A 15,662-nucleotide genomic window follows, 5' to 3' on the forward strand; every position below is an offset into this window, starting at 1 on the left:
TACTAAAAATGAGCATAGTAACAAAGTAGTAACAAGATTGACATCTCAAACTGTGAATGATCCAGAGAATAGAAAACCATTTGTAGTTGCTCGCTTTTATGACAAATTGCCGAGCACGCGAACAATATGACTACTTGAATGAAATCCTCGTAATGAGCATGATAAGCCTTAAACCCGAAAATCCTAAAAGATGTTTAACATATCTATGTTATAACGGGTCATTCCTAGATGTACCATTTCCTCATTTCACTTCTCTTTTGGTGATTCTATTTTTTACTTTGCTATAATAGTTTTATAAATTAATGACTAAAACAAACTCTTGAATAAAAAATACTTAAGTAAAAAAAGTCAAGAATAAATGTACTTATTGAAAAAGAGGATAAAATCCAATGAAAATAATATGAAATTGAACGAATAATAATTGATTTCAAATGAAATATTTAATAGAAATATTCTCAGGCAATCCCTTCATCAAAACATATTCTTTGAGAACAAAGAAGTAGCGAGATTTGCCTGTCGCGAGGTGTTTTCTTGCACGTGAAATTTGATATCCTTGGACGGATAAAATTGAACTCGGGATCAATCACAACGAGACGTGCACTATGTTCGCCAAAAATTCTATGTAATACAGCCAGCCACCCGTGTCGATTCGGACCTTCCATCCTACGAGACATGATTGAGTGACCAAAAGAACAAAAATGCATGCGACTCACCATTAAACGTCAAGAACGTTATCATCGATGTTGTTGTGGTTCAGGAGAAGTCATTATGAAGACCGTCAGTAAATAGGAATCACCGAATCCCACTGCAGGAGACGAAGATTGGAAGAAATCTGTAACAAAGCATAGAATATTACGATTTGTCCATAAAGACAATATTAATTCTTTAAAATGTGTGAAATAACAAAAGATTGACGTCGATTTGTTCTTAACATCATACTATTGATTGTTTAAAAAATTTAGGACAATGAGAAATAAAACTCTTCGAACTTGACAATAAGAAGAACTGAAATTCTCATAAAGACTAGTTACTATAAAAATTGGAATTCTGATATAAAAAATAAAAACTTAGAAATGACTTTAACGACATCTAAACTAAGTTAAATATCTTTTTATTTAATTAATATACTTAAATATTATTATGGATAGTAAAATATTTCTTAATATCGGGAAATGCCTATGAATATTCCGTAATATAATTGATTTGTAAAAATTTTATTCTGAATGTCTCGTCATTAGAGATGTACAGAGAGACATGTACTTCGAAATAATAAAATATGGCGTGCTTTCTTCGTCGGTTAAACACAGCTGCGCAATACCAAAAAAATGCAATGCGCAGAACGCGTCTGTGATTATTGAAAAAAGTGACTAACAGCATTATTACTGGAAATTCGCGACATACGTATGTAGCAAAATGTAAAAAGTATTTCAATATCTTGTTCAAATATGCTTTCTATTATTTTAAAATAAATTAAATATTACCATCCATAATCCAAATATCCATAAAAGGTATCGGATTCATCATCAATTATGGCGTCCGTTTGAGTTTCATAACGTTCCTGTAATACCTCGAAGTACGTGCAAAGAAAACGTACGTTAATTAAACGAAGTTAACACTAGTGTATTTATGGGGTGAAAGAGTGATTATGAAAGTACATACTACGTAGTAGAAAGATCGGCACTAATCGTAAAGATACACGGACACACATCTAATCGCTTCGATTATCCACACTAGAATGACACCCCGCGCCGCGATTTACCAACGAACTTCGATTTGCAAGAAGTGGGGGGGCTCACCGGCAAGCCAAGAGTAAATAAACTGTGCTCAAGGATATATATGTTGTCAGTAGGAAGCATATTCTATACCTAATAAAGAAACGATAGGTCGGACTGAAACGTGAGATGAACGTTGAAAGTAAACACAGATGAGGTAATATGTATAATTTAGTCTGACGAAATTTATGCAGTTGAAACGTGAATATCTAAGCATAGAAATTTGATATAGGTAAGTGTCGTAATTTAATTAGGTTAAATAAACATAATTAATAGGTAGAAATCATATTGGAACTTTATAGCATTTAATTTTCATTTAATATATAATATAAGTAATATTAATGTAAACATCATATAGCATTCTTTTTTAATATAACCTATAGAATAATCAAGTATGTGTTTTGTTAAATGAAGATTTAGGATAGTCGGTAACAAGAAATTATAAATAATCGTGTTTAACTTTCTACAAATATGAGAATTAGGCCACATTTTGTCTAGAATTACTCTATATTCAAATGTACGCCTTAAGTTATCAAAATAATCTAAATATTATATGCTAATATTTATCATCACTTAGACATTTTGCCAACAGAATTTTTATGAGATACTTTACACTTTTTTCATGTATTTGTTAATTTTTTAAAAAATTAACTGCCTTTTTTTCTACTGCTCTTCTCGATGCTTTTATCCGCGATATTATATTACATCGTGTAAATGAGAATTTTCGCAGAATATGCAATATGTACATATGTACGAATTTCCACATTTATTTGGGTGTAATATTTAGGTAATAGTAAATTTTATTTTATTTGCGATACATTCTACTATTTAAACAAAAAGCCAACCCCTACGTATTTTAGAATGCTATATAATGTTAACGTTTATCAAAATTGGTTCGTTACGCTTTATTTATTTTGAGCAATAAGCAGAATAGCAGAATTTCAATAATTTTAACGTTGGAATATCTTTTTGAATAAGAATAGAGTGTTAAAATAGTAATTATGCGTAACGAACATAGAATACCATGTTCAAAAAATCATATTGTATCATATTAATCAACTCGATTCGTTTTGTAACTTTCGTTCTTATCTTTATATTTTAATAAAATACAACAAACAAAATATAAAACATCCTGATATAAAAAAGACGAGCAATTCGATCATCTACGATTCTAGTAGTTAACAGTCACAGAATACAAATGTCATGTACTTCCCTCAAAATTTATTTCTTCAATTCATTTCTCCAATTCATTATTTCCTCTATATAGCAATGAAAGTTTTCTCGCAGTTATCGACAGTATTCCATGCTGGTTTCTCGCCGTACATTTTCTCTCGTTCCGCTCGATTTCCGATCAAAAGACGTAGACAAGCGGGACTTTATTTAATGAATACAATGAACGTAGGTCCGGTGCTTCTTTTTCTTTCCTTCCTAACCTCATCCACTCCCCGTCATAATGAAAAGTTCCCTCATAAAGAAAGCATGTACTATGGCATGACTTCATTCAGGTACTCTTTAAATTTTCAGATAACCACCGAATGGCTCATAATCCAGCGGCATGTCGCGCCTATCGTTCCAAGCTCGAAAGATAAATAGAAGCACGGGGACCAGCACCGCCTCGAGGGCATTACGTCGCTCGTTCTCTTTCACGCGCAGGTTGGTATACCTCGAATTTGCATTGCCCAGACAACGGCAGTGCTGCTGTCTGTACCCAACGAAACTTCGAGCCTGCCAACATTTCTAGCTTCCGTTTCGACAGCGCGTCACTCTCTCGTTGAAAATGCGAATACTGGTGAAAAGGAAATGGGGAGAAAAAAAGAATTGGTTGCACCTAATATGTAAACCTGAATATACATAGTAATACAGTGATTAATGAATTCTCGATTCGAAAGTTTTTTATTTGTTTAAATTTTATATAAGAGATGCGTTGTTGTGCTGTTACAATATATTACATAGGAAAGTCTGTACAGGCTATGGTTTTAATTTGTCGTGTTTTATTAGAGAAGTAAAGCTCGCGTGCTTCGACGGTAAGCTCGCACTTGTCCTTGCGTGCAAGTGTTTCGAGTTACGTTTTTAGCTAGATGCTCTGATCTTCTTTTCTTATGACGAAGGCGTACTTCGTAATTTTAATTACAACTATAATTACTCGTAGTGATATGAGATAACAAATATGATGGAGAGGTTGATACAATTGTATGGATACAAAGGAACTAATATTACTTCAGAGAAAAAAAAACTTATGACGACTAAAACATTACCTGTGATGATTGATGACGATGCATAAAGCGATTTGATTATTATTAATGAGTTTATTAAATGTTTAAACGAATTATTACTTAATTACTATAAATTAGATTACTTAATTACAAAATAAGGTATCGATTTTAATATTATTAAAAATACACATTTTTCTGTTAGAAATCCTACATCTAACGAGGTAACGCTGATGTATCAATACCCACTTATCCATTTAGTGATAACTATGTATTATTATACATGATAACTGTGTTATACAAGTAGTTCGCTGTACTGAGAGATCGCAGTTCTGAACAAATCTATCGAGTTGTAAGACCGATTATGCGAGGTGATGCGACACGATGTGACGATGTTATCGGTGCGCTACATGTTAAATTAATTAGGTGCAGTTGTTTTCTGTTTTGTTGTCGTATGAAATATGATTTATTATTGCAACTATTTACAGCTATCGAAAGTAATATAAAAATTTTGAGTATACCAACAACTTTAGATCCGCCGAAGATTCTTCGAGGCATTGAAAAATAATTCAAGGTAGATGTATAGTATGTACTTGTTAAAAACTCTATTTCTATTAGGAATTCATAAGGAAACTTGATATTAAATTTAATATAATACTCATACTCTACTTATTGAAAGAGCATGAAAAGTTGTTTTAACTTTCTGAAGTTCTCGATAATTCTATAAAAAGAAACCACGAAATGACGAAGAGAAGAAAACAAAAAGGTGTATTGGTAACTTTAGTTCATCAAGCGTGTAGATGGTCTGACAACATAGCGGGAAAATATTTTAAGAAGAAATTAGGTCGACGACGAAATTAAGTTTTAGTGTAACTTTCTCAATAACCGTTACTTTCTTTCCTCTCTTTATATTTTTTTGCCTTATATTTTAATAAATTTTGCTTTCATGGATGTACTAGCATTTATCGTAATTTTACTTTAATAAAGTTTTATGATTAAAATTGTACGTGTGGTATTTTCAGATATAATATTCAGAATATATTTGATCTATTATTAGAAAAGAGATAATTAAGAAAACTAGTATGTATAGAAAACTAATGTGAAATTGATTCAAATATATCTTATTCTTAAAAGTTCTTTTTGTTCGACGATTAAAAATAGATAATAATTGATCTTATTTCAACTACATTTGACGTCTCGTCATTTGTGTTTGGTCCTCTGCCTGTAGATCTTCGAGTAAACGGGATAATTTCTTGACCCCGCAGGCATCTTACATTCTCATACCTATGTCCAATTGAATTCGGAAGTGCATATACCAATTGTTGGTCGGCGTCCAGACATACTGATATCAGACCAGGAAATGTTCCGGTATCGACCGCTTTACCTGTGAAACTATGCGAACATACAGTGACTGAACCGACGCTGAAGGAACTTCGTTACGTCAAAACCAAAGTGATCTGTAAATTGATTTCGTTATTTAAACAAAAAGCAGCCTTCAGCTAATAACTCAACACAAGTATTCTTTTTAACCTACGTGTTTATTTACTATCCTATTATATTTGGAATCATTATACATAATGTATTTTTAATGAATAGAGCCACTTTAAGAAAGACGTCTAAAAAGTAGTTACATAAAATATTTCTAATGAAAATGCGACACAATGATCCGTTTGCATTTTATTCCTTTTTGATATACAATTAATACTGATTTATTTCTCTACTTTATCGAGATATATTATTCAACTACAAATCTGATTTTGTTGAATGATTTCCATTATCCTATGTAATAAATTATCTCTTATAACTAAATGTAGTTATGCCTCGTTAATATCGATTAATAAGGAGTTGTAATATTGACTCTGTCACAGTGCCAATTCTCAGAAATAATCCAAACGAAGGATTATCGTGTTCTAATCTCGGCTCAGGTATGTAGAATAAATAGAACGACTAAATCCGCGTAAGAGAACAAATCCGCCGCTGTTTGTAGCTCGAAATTAACAAACAGCTAATCATCACATTGGTTGATAAAAAGTGAAATTCTGTGAAAATATGATGGAATTTATGTAGAGTAAGTCAAGAGTTTAAGTTTTTCAAGGTTTTGAATGACGTTCCTGAATATATTTTAAGAATGGCTATATCTGAAAATGAGATTTATCGAAATAGAAAACTTTCGCAAAAAGTGTTATTTTACTTGGATAAAAATGATATTGTAACGCCACGTTAAACATAATTAAACATAGTGAGATAATTGCTAATAGTGAATATATAAAAGAAAAATCAATAGCTATCTAAAGATCCAAAGCGAATTTATAGGAATCTGGCGATTGAAATAAGGTGGATAACAAGTGGGATAGGGTAATAGAAGTATCCCATTAAATGAGGAGTAAGATTCAATGATGTGAATACCTGAAAGAGGAGGGTTGAGTTCCAACGGATAATGAATCTATAAAAAAAACCATAGAGACAATTCCAATCCACTTTACCTGATTCAATAGCTTTCGAGCAACTATTTGAAACACGGAGCACTATTCTTGAACATTCGTGCGTGAATCATACTTATCGATGTTTGACATCCTGATTAAAGAGAAGACGGGTGAATAGCGCTTATAGAATATCATATACGGCACCGTTCAAGTTATCTCTGTTATTATCCCTGTTTCACCTCTATACCCTTGTTTTAGTTATTTGCCTTGGTTATTAATTTTATGCTCTCATTAACTATTTCTCGATAGACAAATAGATAGAATAGATAGAATAGATGAATTTTTTGATAGATATGTGCAAATAGTTAAAAACATTTTAAAACGTGTATTTGCTGTTGTTGATCAACAATTACTCAAAGAATGAGGTAACAAATGATACTATAATATCTAATATTATATTAAAACAGATTACTATAGTCTTCAGTTTGCTTTACTATTTTGCACCATTCACTAATGAATGAATAATAAAAATATTGTTGCTTAGCGTAGAGCGAACGATAATGAAAGAAGTGTTAATTAAATTTCTACGTACATTGAAATTCAATAATCTCGATGGACTAACGGATATAAATATTTCAAGTTAAATCATAAATATTTCAAAACGTCGAATGTGATATTAAAGTAATTTTAGCTCCATTTCGTGCAACATATGCAGACTATATTTAAATAATTAAATCCGTAAAATTATATATGAATGTAATGTGCAATGGAAATAAATTGACATATTTTATTCAGAAGGTATCTGAAATACTTTTGATGGTACCGTTTCCATGTCCGAAATTGTATTTTATATGGTAATGTTAAGGAAAGCTCGTGACATATATTTTTTAATTAATTCTATCTCTTTATCCATGTCATTTTTGTTCGAGCATATTAAAAGTACATTCGTTTTAGCACGTCGTCTCACCAGTTACATAGAGTTATTTCAAAAACGGAAGTTTTTATTTGTACCCGTATTGTTTAGTTTCATTCAATTCTTCGTTCTCAACCATCGCCACCAATAGCATCGTTGTCATTGTGCTAACGTTTATGTCTGTCATGTAAATAACACAATGACGTCTGTACATTCTAATTTCTAACTTTTGGTACGTACACATTTTTAACCTTCCCTTCGCGTATCTCGTATTTCCATATCACTCGTGCTTTTACGCGCTCGCCTGTTTCAGTTTGTGCCACTCCGTGAAATCTATCATCTTCGTCAATGCAGGATCGCGTCGCGATTTTGAATTGTTTCGCTTAATTACTTCGATCCAGGCCGAATCGGTCGTCTACGGAACAAAGTGGCCGCGCGCCAAAGCGTATTGCATCGTGCGTTCATTGTCTCCAGCGATGAATGCTGCTGTGAACTTTTTTAACGAACATTGTTTTGTCCTTCGCTTTTTGTTTTGTTTTGGTTCCTATGGTTGACGAATAACCTTTGTAAGGTAAATATAGTTGTTCCTGCCACTCCGAGCGAATGACTTGTTTTGGAATAAAAAAGCGATTTTTACACGATAGGGTGCGAACGCCGAAACGGCAAGAATACGAATGATAAATGTGTTCAATAAGTGATAATTTCTTAAATGACTCTTGATTATGAGATTCTTCAAACGAGTGACTTTTGTCAGATGTTTTCGATTATTTCTGTCAAAATAATTTGTTCGATGTTATTTCTGAAGATGAAAGAATAATACGACAAAGAAAATTGCAAATTAGAAAAATATACTGACAGTTTGCAGTGGAGAAAGAACCACGTCTCTGAACGAATAGTTTAGAAAAAAAAATAAAAATGAAAAAAAAAAAACAGACGAGTCAAGGTAAGAAAGTAAAGAGGGAAAGGAAACACTTTCATAGTTGGTCTGCGACATATGGAAACGCTCTGCAAATACTATTAATCGGTCGGTGGTTTCGCATTAATTCGAGCGCGCTATAAACAGGACGCATGGTTGGCTGCCGTGGCAGGGTGTGAAAAAGCCATTCAAAAGTCGACCAGACTCGACTCGCGACACTTTGCAAGAACCTCTTTACGCTTCGAGCATTATGCGCACCGCCTTAGCGAAACGACATGCGCAAACACGCGACTCCCTCGTTTAACGTACACTTGTTAATTAGCGATAGAGGGAGAACGTGGCGTCTCGCTTCTTGTCCGGTTAGCCGACGGAGTGGCTGTTAATGCACCGCGCAAAAACCACCCGTTTAAGAAAGAATAGCGACGGTAGATTTCAAGTTCGTTCTAAGATTGAACAATGAATTATAGTAAACAGTCTTTTCGATGAACTAATCTATATAGCGTATTATTAACAACGAAAATAATATAAATTGAATAACGAAAAAATAAAAAAAGTGTCTTGGCAAAATTATTATCCTGGATTCGTATCTCATCTGCTAGGAAATACCATTACATTATCTTAATTTACCTTTTTACGCCTTTGCTAAAAAGGAGCAAAGGTTTTAGATCGTGACACAGAAAGTCAATCAATCCTAATGAAAGTTTTGAGGTTTTCACAGCCTGGATTGTTTGAACTATTAATCGAAGCTTGCGAGTTTAAGCTTTATCCAATTGTTTTCGCGTTCTAGCACTTCGCTAGTTACGGTTAGTTTTATTAGGCTTCCCAAGACACACTCACGCTGCTATTGGTCATTTAGTTTGTGTTTATAAGTTAGCTGTATTCACGTCTCGGATCAATGGTGAGCACCAGGTTCAAAGAACGTAGAAGATGCATTATTTGGTGTACACATTCAGCTGTACCAGAAAATCACAACACCGTGAAGCACAAAATCAAATTTGAAAAAGCCAGAATCGAATCCCATAAAACTGGGGAATATCTTCTAAGAAGATATAGCAAAGAAATATACCATAGGAATAGATAAATGTTCAGAAAACTTCAACAAAGTATCTGCATGTCAATCATATGGAAAACAGTGTTGCCTATGGTCCAATTGATCAATCTTGCTGCAACTATTTTCGATTTCTATATTTTTTTATTTTTTGAGTACATTATTTTAATATCAAAAGATATCTCGAGTTTGAGGAATCAAATTCGTTTGATCGCCATGTATCTGTTTAATCTCTTAAATACGATGCGCCGCTATAGTGGCTTTCGCAGATGTCATCTTACATTACGACGCACCACTATAGCGAATCACTCTACTGACTCATTTGTCTTGCTTCACACTTTTTTCTTGCAACGTTTTATAACAGTGTTAACCCCTTCCCGTGCCATTTAGTTCGACGAAACTCGGGCCCAAGCGGTAGACATCGACGCGCGCAAAACAGACCAGATTGACGTTTGTAAACAAGAACTAACATTCAGTCACGATCGTAACGGGCAAAAAAACAGTCCGCGAGCTCGGCTTGTTATGTTTACGTTTGGCCCAAGTATCTGGTCGCGAGTCAGACTCGCGATATTCGTGTTTGGGTCAAAATCTTCATCGCGAGTCTGACTCGCTAGAGTACGGGAAGGGGTTAACAATATACAGGCAGAATATATAGTCTTTGTCTTTGATATGCCAGTGTCAGATATCGATTGTTGCTTTTCGTTAAAATAAATATACCATTATTAGATGCTCTGTTTAACATGCCGATCCGTATCCTTATAATTTTTTTAGAATCTTCAACGCGTAATTCGCGTCAAACTTTGCCGTACGGAGAAACAACTCCGTACAAAATTCAACCGAACGTACGAGGTTAAATGCTTAGGATAATTCGACCTACGTAAAAGTAATTCTTCAACATTCATATTCTAGAGATTACATGCACGCAACGAATCTTTATCGCGACATGTAGCTGCTCTCATGCCCAATTAACATCCAATGAGTTGGTTTATGATAACGATGTAGAGCAGAGAGAAGCTGATTATTGATTATGCTTGTATAGCCTATAAAACCAGCTCAGGTCATTTTACGTGTTAAATGTACAATATGTGCGTGACGTTCTATCCGATTTTGCCGATAATATAAAATTTGTGAGATCTAATTTTCTTGTTGAAACGTATATTGAGTGGTTATTCTGTATCTATAATCTTCGTGAGTAAAATCGTATTTATATAAAATTGGAATATGCTCGTTTAAAAGTCTTATGGGTCTCGACTTTGAATAGGTTATGCATATTAACGAAGCATTACGTTTCTATTCATTATTGTACTTCATAATAGAAATTGTGTAGTTAATAAGTTAAATTTTGCAAAAATTCCCTATACAATGTTGCATTTTTGCAAATAAAAGCGTAAATTTATTATTTATCATTGTTATTTTGCCAAACGCTAATTACGAAGCAAAATACTGCAATTAAAAAAAAATGTAGCTTCGACAACTGACATTTAACTTTATACAGCCATTGGTGGAGGATGCATCGATACGTCAGTCACGTACTGGGTCCGATAAACGATCGAGACTAGACAAAATTTTCCTACATTCGCGTGGTTGTGGTTACGCTATCGGATTCATCGTTATGTTGGCCAAAATGGAAGCGATGGACGAGCCAGGAACTCCCAGAAGATAAAAAAGGATATCTCGTGGCTGCACGAAACGTGAGAAATGAAATGCGTAAACCGTATGGAACGAGAATCGAAATGTAATTGAGTTCTCCGACGAGAGGAGTTCATGAAACATATCAATGTTTAACAGGTGTAGGTGACAGTCGAAGAGGAATCAAGTTACACTCTTTAAAAATTGTATTTCAAGCGTCTATTTTGATGGATACGACGAATAACTGGGCAGAGTTATTATCAACGTTTCGTATTGAATGTTTTAAAGGTTCTGTAGAGCCATCCCTTGTTTTAAATATGCCTTGTATCGTGAATATCTGTGTCGTTTTATATCTTTAAATATTCTATAAATAAAAATGGATATATAAATAAATAGAAAACATTAATGCACTTATCGAGCTTTAAATTTACTAATTAGTATTCTGTAATGTTATAATAAATAAAATGTTATATCATTGGAGTTAATGCTATGTCATATATGTATAATATCGCTATCAGAGTATCGCAGGTGCAGATAGCGACACGAAGAACGGCAATGAAAATCTGACAGATCGTTTCGTGAATATTACATAATGCGGCATGGAGTCACCGCATGAGGTATGCAGGTTTCCTATGCGGAAGCACTGCACGTGTGTTTCACTGAATTGCTCTAACAGCAAAAATTTGAACACTTAAATATCCCCGACATATCCTTATGAAAAAAATTTGACGTAGTTATACTATCTAAAGGGGTATATGTAACGATAGGTTAGCCTTTTCATAATAAGAATAAAATATAGTTTTGAAATAAGAATTTATTTAAATTATGATAAGTTTTGATTAAGAAAATTCGTTCAGCATTACACAACCAGGTTTATATTATAAATTAAAAGATGAGAAGATATACCCTTCTTAGAGCTTTATCATATAAACCCTATATCTATTCATAAATCCTACAGGACTAGCTATCCAAACGTTCTTGTTGCGATATCGATTCTGCCATCCTATAATTTTATGGTTATCCGCTTACATTCTGTATCATACCCGGCGATAGGTCTAACAACAACAACAAAATAAAGTATTGTATATACATTGCAGATAGACTGGGATTCTCACGTTTGGTACACGTCATGTTTCACGGGGTTAGTCGAAAAACTGTGGAATTAACTGAACCACAAATTTGTGAAAAATATTGAACGAAGCCGTGTGGCGGCATTAAAATCGTGCGAATCGTTTTCCAAATCCATACCGGCATGTAAAATTGGCTGATGGGCAACTGGAACGTAATCACTGAAAAAATAAAGCGCGTGACAATATAGCATGGATACTTAATGAGGAATAATGTATTTAATTCCGTATACGATACAATTATAACGACATTTTAAAGAGTGCGCTGTCAGAAAAATACACGCAATGAAACTCACACTATTAACCCAGTGAATATGCGATTAAATACCTACTATTGAAATTACGATTTAATAATTTAATTATATTTTATCAAAGTAATTAATAAAAACATGTTCAATAAACTCTAGTTAATTTATGAATTAAGTAATATATTTATGTTGCTTCATATACGTATACTATATACAAAAAATATATTTTATAATAATAAACAATTTTTTGGAAGTAGAACTTCATATAAAATTACCTTTCTTAAAATGGTAGTTAGCTACATTTCTTTGCATAAAATAATTTTTGTTATCGTTAGCTTTGTCATCGAAAGAATAATTAATGCGCATACGTTTACGGAAAATATCGTTTATGCAGTTCCACTAATACCCTCCTAAATCGCATTGTGTGTGTTTCCGAACAATCCTGGAATTTCACGCGCGAAAATATTCCAGTTACTAAAAACTATCCGAGTATAAATAACTTTATAACAAAATGCGTTTTTAATTTCATTGGTAAATCAGGTAAACAAAATTCGCTAGACGTACGTAGACTTTCGTGACTAATATAATCGTCATTTAGCAATGACGATAATTTCTACCTACGTTTCAAACATTACAATTGAATATCCACCGAAGAGAGTACTTTGACTTTTCCTGTATTTTCCAGCGTTCCGTTTATAAGGATACAACTCAAAAGCGATATCGATTTGTCACGGTGTACAACTGATCGTACTTCCTAACCATTGGATTCGGAGCAAACTAACCTCTCGACGGAAGTCGAACTCTGTTAATTAATACATGCAGCGCACAGCTACCCGGCGTATTGGAGGCAACGAACCATAGCCAAGAATAAGAAGTGAATGAGAAAAAGCGTCGTTTGTCGTTAATGACGCTCATTATCGCATTTCCACCGGAGTTTTCATTATCACTGCTGAAGCATAGGGTGTAATCTCGTGACGATTAACAAGCGGCGTTTTGTGTTCTAGTGCCGTCTTAATAGGGTAAATGTGTGCCAAAAGTGATGCGAAATTGACTGAATATTTGTTACATGGAACAATACTTGCGTCTGTTTTGATAACTTGTTAGTACTACTAAAATCAATCAGATCAGGATCTTATTTTGAATTTAGTGGTATGTTAACATTTGAAATTACGTAGGAAATTGTGAAATACGTATACATTTCGTAAAAAGAGAAATTAAATCAACCCTACAAAAATTATTGCCATAATCGACCACACAAATCCGATAATGTAATTTTTGGTGACACAGTTCCGTAAGAATATAGAAGTTAATTTGGATGGTTATTTTAAGAGATGCAAGATTTTGTAGGGCACTTAAAGAGTCTGAAAAAATAAGTAAGTACTTACTTACGTTGTAGTTTTATAGCGTATAATATTTTAATCTCCCGCACCGATTTCAATTGAAAAGTTGAGAAGATACCGCTCCACTTCAGCCAATCAGGAACCAGCTAGGAGAGCATCTAGCGGGACGAAACACCAGTTTCGTGTCGGAAAGCATAGTGCATCCATGTCATTTTGTTTTAAATGGGTGATGTCATCTATGTACTAATTTTTCACCTTTCATAGATTCCTTTGCTTAATACACGTTTATTTAATAGTTCGCCAGAGAGTATTATATCGGAATTAAACAATTTCTCGAAATTATTTCGTTTGTGTTACGTGTGTTCGTACTCCTACTTGACTGCCCGAATCACCAATAGCTTACACTCTAACCTTTAACCGAGACACAATTTCAGTATAGATAACACTTTATTTTAACACAAATGGTGGTTTCTTTTATACAAAACACTGATCGATTGTGAAGATCGCATTATTTATAATGATCTCGCTTCTCTTCATAACCTTTTCCCTTTTGACCACATGTAGTGAACGTGTAGTGAAATACATATCCTTGAGTATAGTTTATGCATGCTCGACTTGCCGGCGAGTCTCCTCTGCCCCACTCCGCTACCCGAAATTCGCTGGGCAAACCGCGGTGCGGAGATGCATTCCAGTGTTGATGTTCAGAGCGATTAGCTGGTACATACATATGTATAATAATGAGCTTCGAACTTGTAATTTGACCTTAGTCATGGTTTAATTTTTATATAATGTGTTCTATCAATACATTTATTTTAATGTTTTCGTCTTCTATTGCGTAGATTATTGCTTGATTGCGAGGAAAACTTCGAGGAATTGGAGGGACGCCATGAAACTCAAAAGGACGCCATGATAGATGATGAATCCGATACCGTTTATGGATATTTGGTAACATTTAATTTATTTTAAAATAATGGAAAGCATATTTGAATAAGATATTGAAATACTTTTTACATTTTGCTACATACGTATGTCGCGAATTTCCAGTAATAATGCTGTTGGTTACTTTTTTCGATAATCACAGACACGTTCTGCGCATTGCATTTTTTTGGTATTGCGCAGCTGTGTTTAACCGACGAAGAAAGCACGCCATATTTTATTATTTCGAAGTACATGTCTCTCTGTACATCTCTAATGACGAGACATTCAGAGTAAAATTTTTACAAATCAATTATATTACGGAATATTCATAGGCATTTCCCGATATTAAGAAATATTTTACTATCCATAATAATATTTAAGTATATTAATTAAATAAAAAAATATTTAACTTGGTTTAGATGTCGTTAAAGTCATTTCTAAGTTATTATTTTTTATATCAGAATTCCAATTTTTATAGTAACTAGTCTTTATGAGAATTTCAGTTCTTCTTATTGTCAAGTTCGAAGAGTTTTATTTCTCATTGTCCTAAATTTTTTAAACAATCAACAGTATGATGTTAAGAACAAATCGACGTCAATCTTTTGTTATTTCACACATTTTAAAGAATTAATATTGTCTTTATGGACAAATCGTAATATTCTATGCTTTGTTACAGATTTCTTCCAGTCTTCGTCTCCTGCAGTGGGATTCGGTGATTTCTATTTACTGACGGTCTTCATAATGACTTCTCCTGAACCACAACAACATCGATGATAACGTTCTTGACGTTTAATGGTGAGTCGCATGCATTTTTGTTCTTTTGGTCACTCAATCATGTCTCGTAGAATGGAAGGTCCGAATCGACACGGGTGGCTGGCTGTATTACATAGAATTTTTGGCGAATATAGTGCACGTCTCGTTGTGATTGATCCCGAGTTCAATTTTATCCGTCCAAGGATATCAAATTTCACGTGCAAGAAAACACCTCGCGACAGGCAAATCTCGCTACTTCTTTGTTCTCAAAGAATATGTTTTGATGAAGGGATTGCCTGAGAATATTTCTGTTAAATATTTCATTTGAAATCAATTATTATTCGTTCAATTTCATATTATTTTCA

The 15,662-nt window shown here is 33.7% G+C and overlaps 2 long non-coding RNA genes across 4 annotated transcripts in view; one reads left to right on the forward strand and one right to left on the reverse strand.

The window, feature by feature from the left end:
- Nucleotides 1–1,760, reverse strand: part of LOC117230404 — a 90,996-nt gene extending 89,236 nt beyond the window's left edge. For all 3 annotated transcript variants that reach the window (XR_004492778.1, XR_004492780.1, XR_004492779.1), the window contains exons 1-3: nucleotides 1,660–1,760; nucleotides 1,482–1,567; nucleotides 714–832 (exon numbers count right to left, since the gene is read on the reverse strand). This is a non-coding gene — a long non-coding RNA (uncharacterized LOC117230404). The remainder of the gene's footprint in view (nucleotides 1–713; nucleotides 833–1,481; nucleotides 1,568–1,659) is intronic.
- A 55-nt stretch (nucleotides 1,761–1,815) lies between these two features.
- Nucleotides 1,816–3,550, forward strand: LOC117230405. Its single transcript, XR_004492781.1, has 2 exons — nucleotides 1,816–2,004; nucleotides 3,297–3,550. It is a non-coding gene; the product is annotated as an uncharacterized LOC117230405 (long non-coding RNA).
- The last annotated feature ends 12,112 nt before the right edge of the window (nucleotides 3,551–15,662 follow it).

The sequence above is a fragment of the Bombus vosnesenskii genome, unplaced genomic scaffold (assembly GCF_011952255.1).
Source record: "Bombus vosnesenskii isolate JDL3184/JDL3185 unplaced genomic scaffold, Bvos_JDL3184-5_v1.1 scf7180000013267, whole genome shotgun sequence".
NCBI lineage: Eukaryota > Metazoa > Arthropoda > Insecta > Hymenoptera > Apidae > Bombus > Bombus vosnesenskii.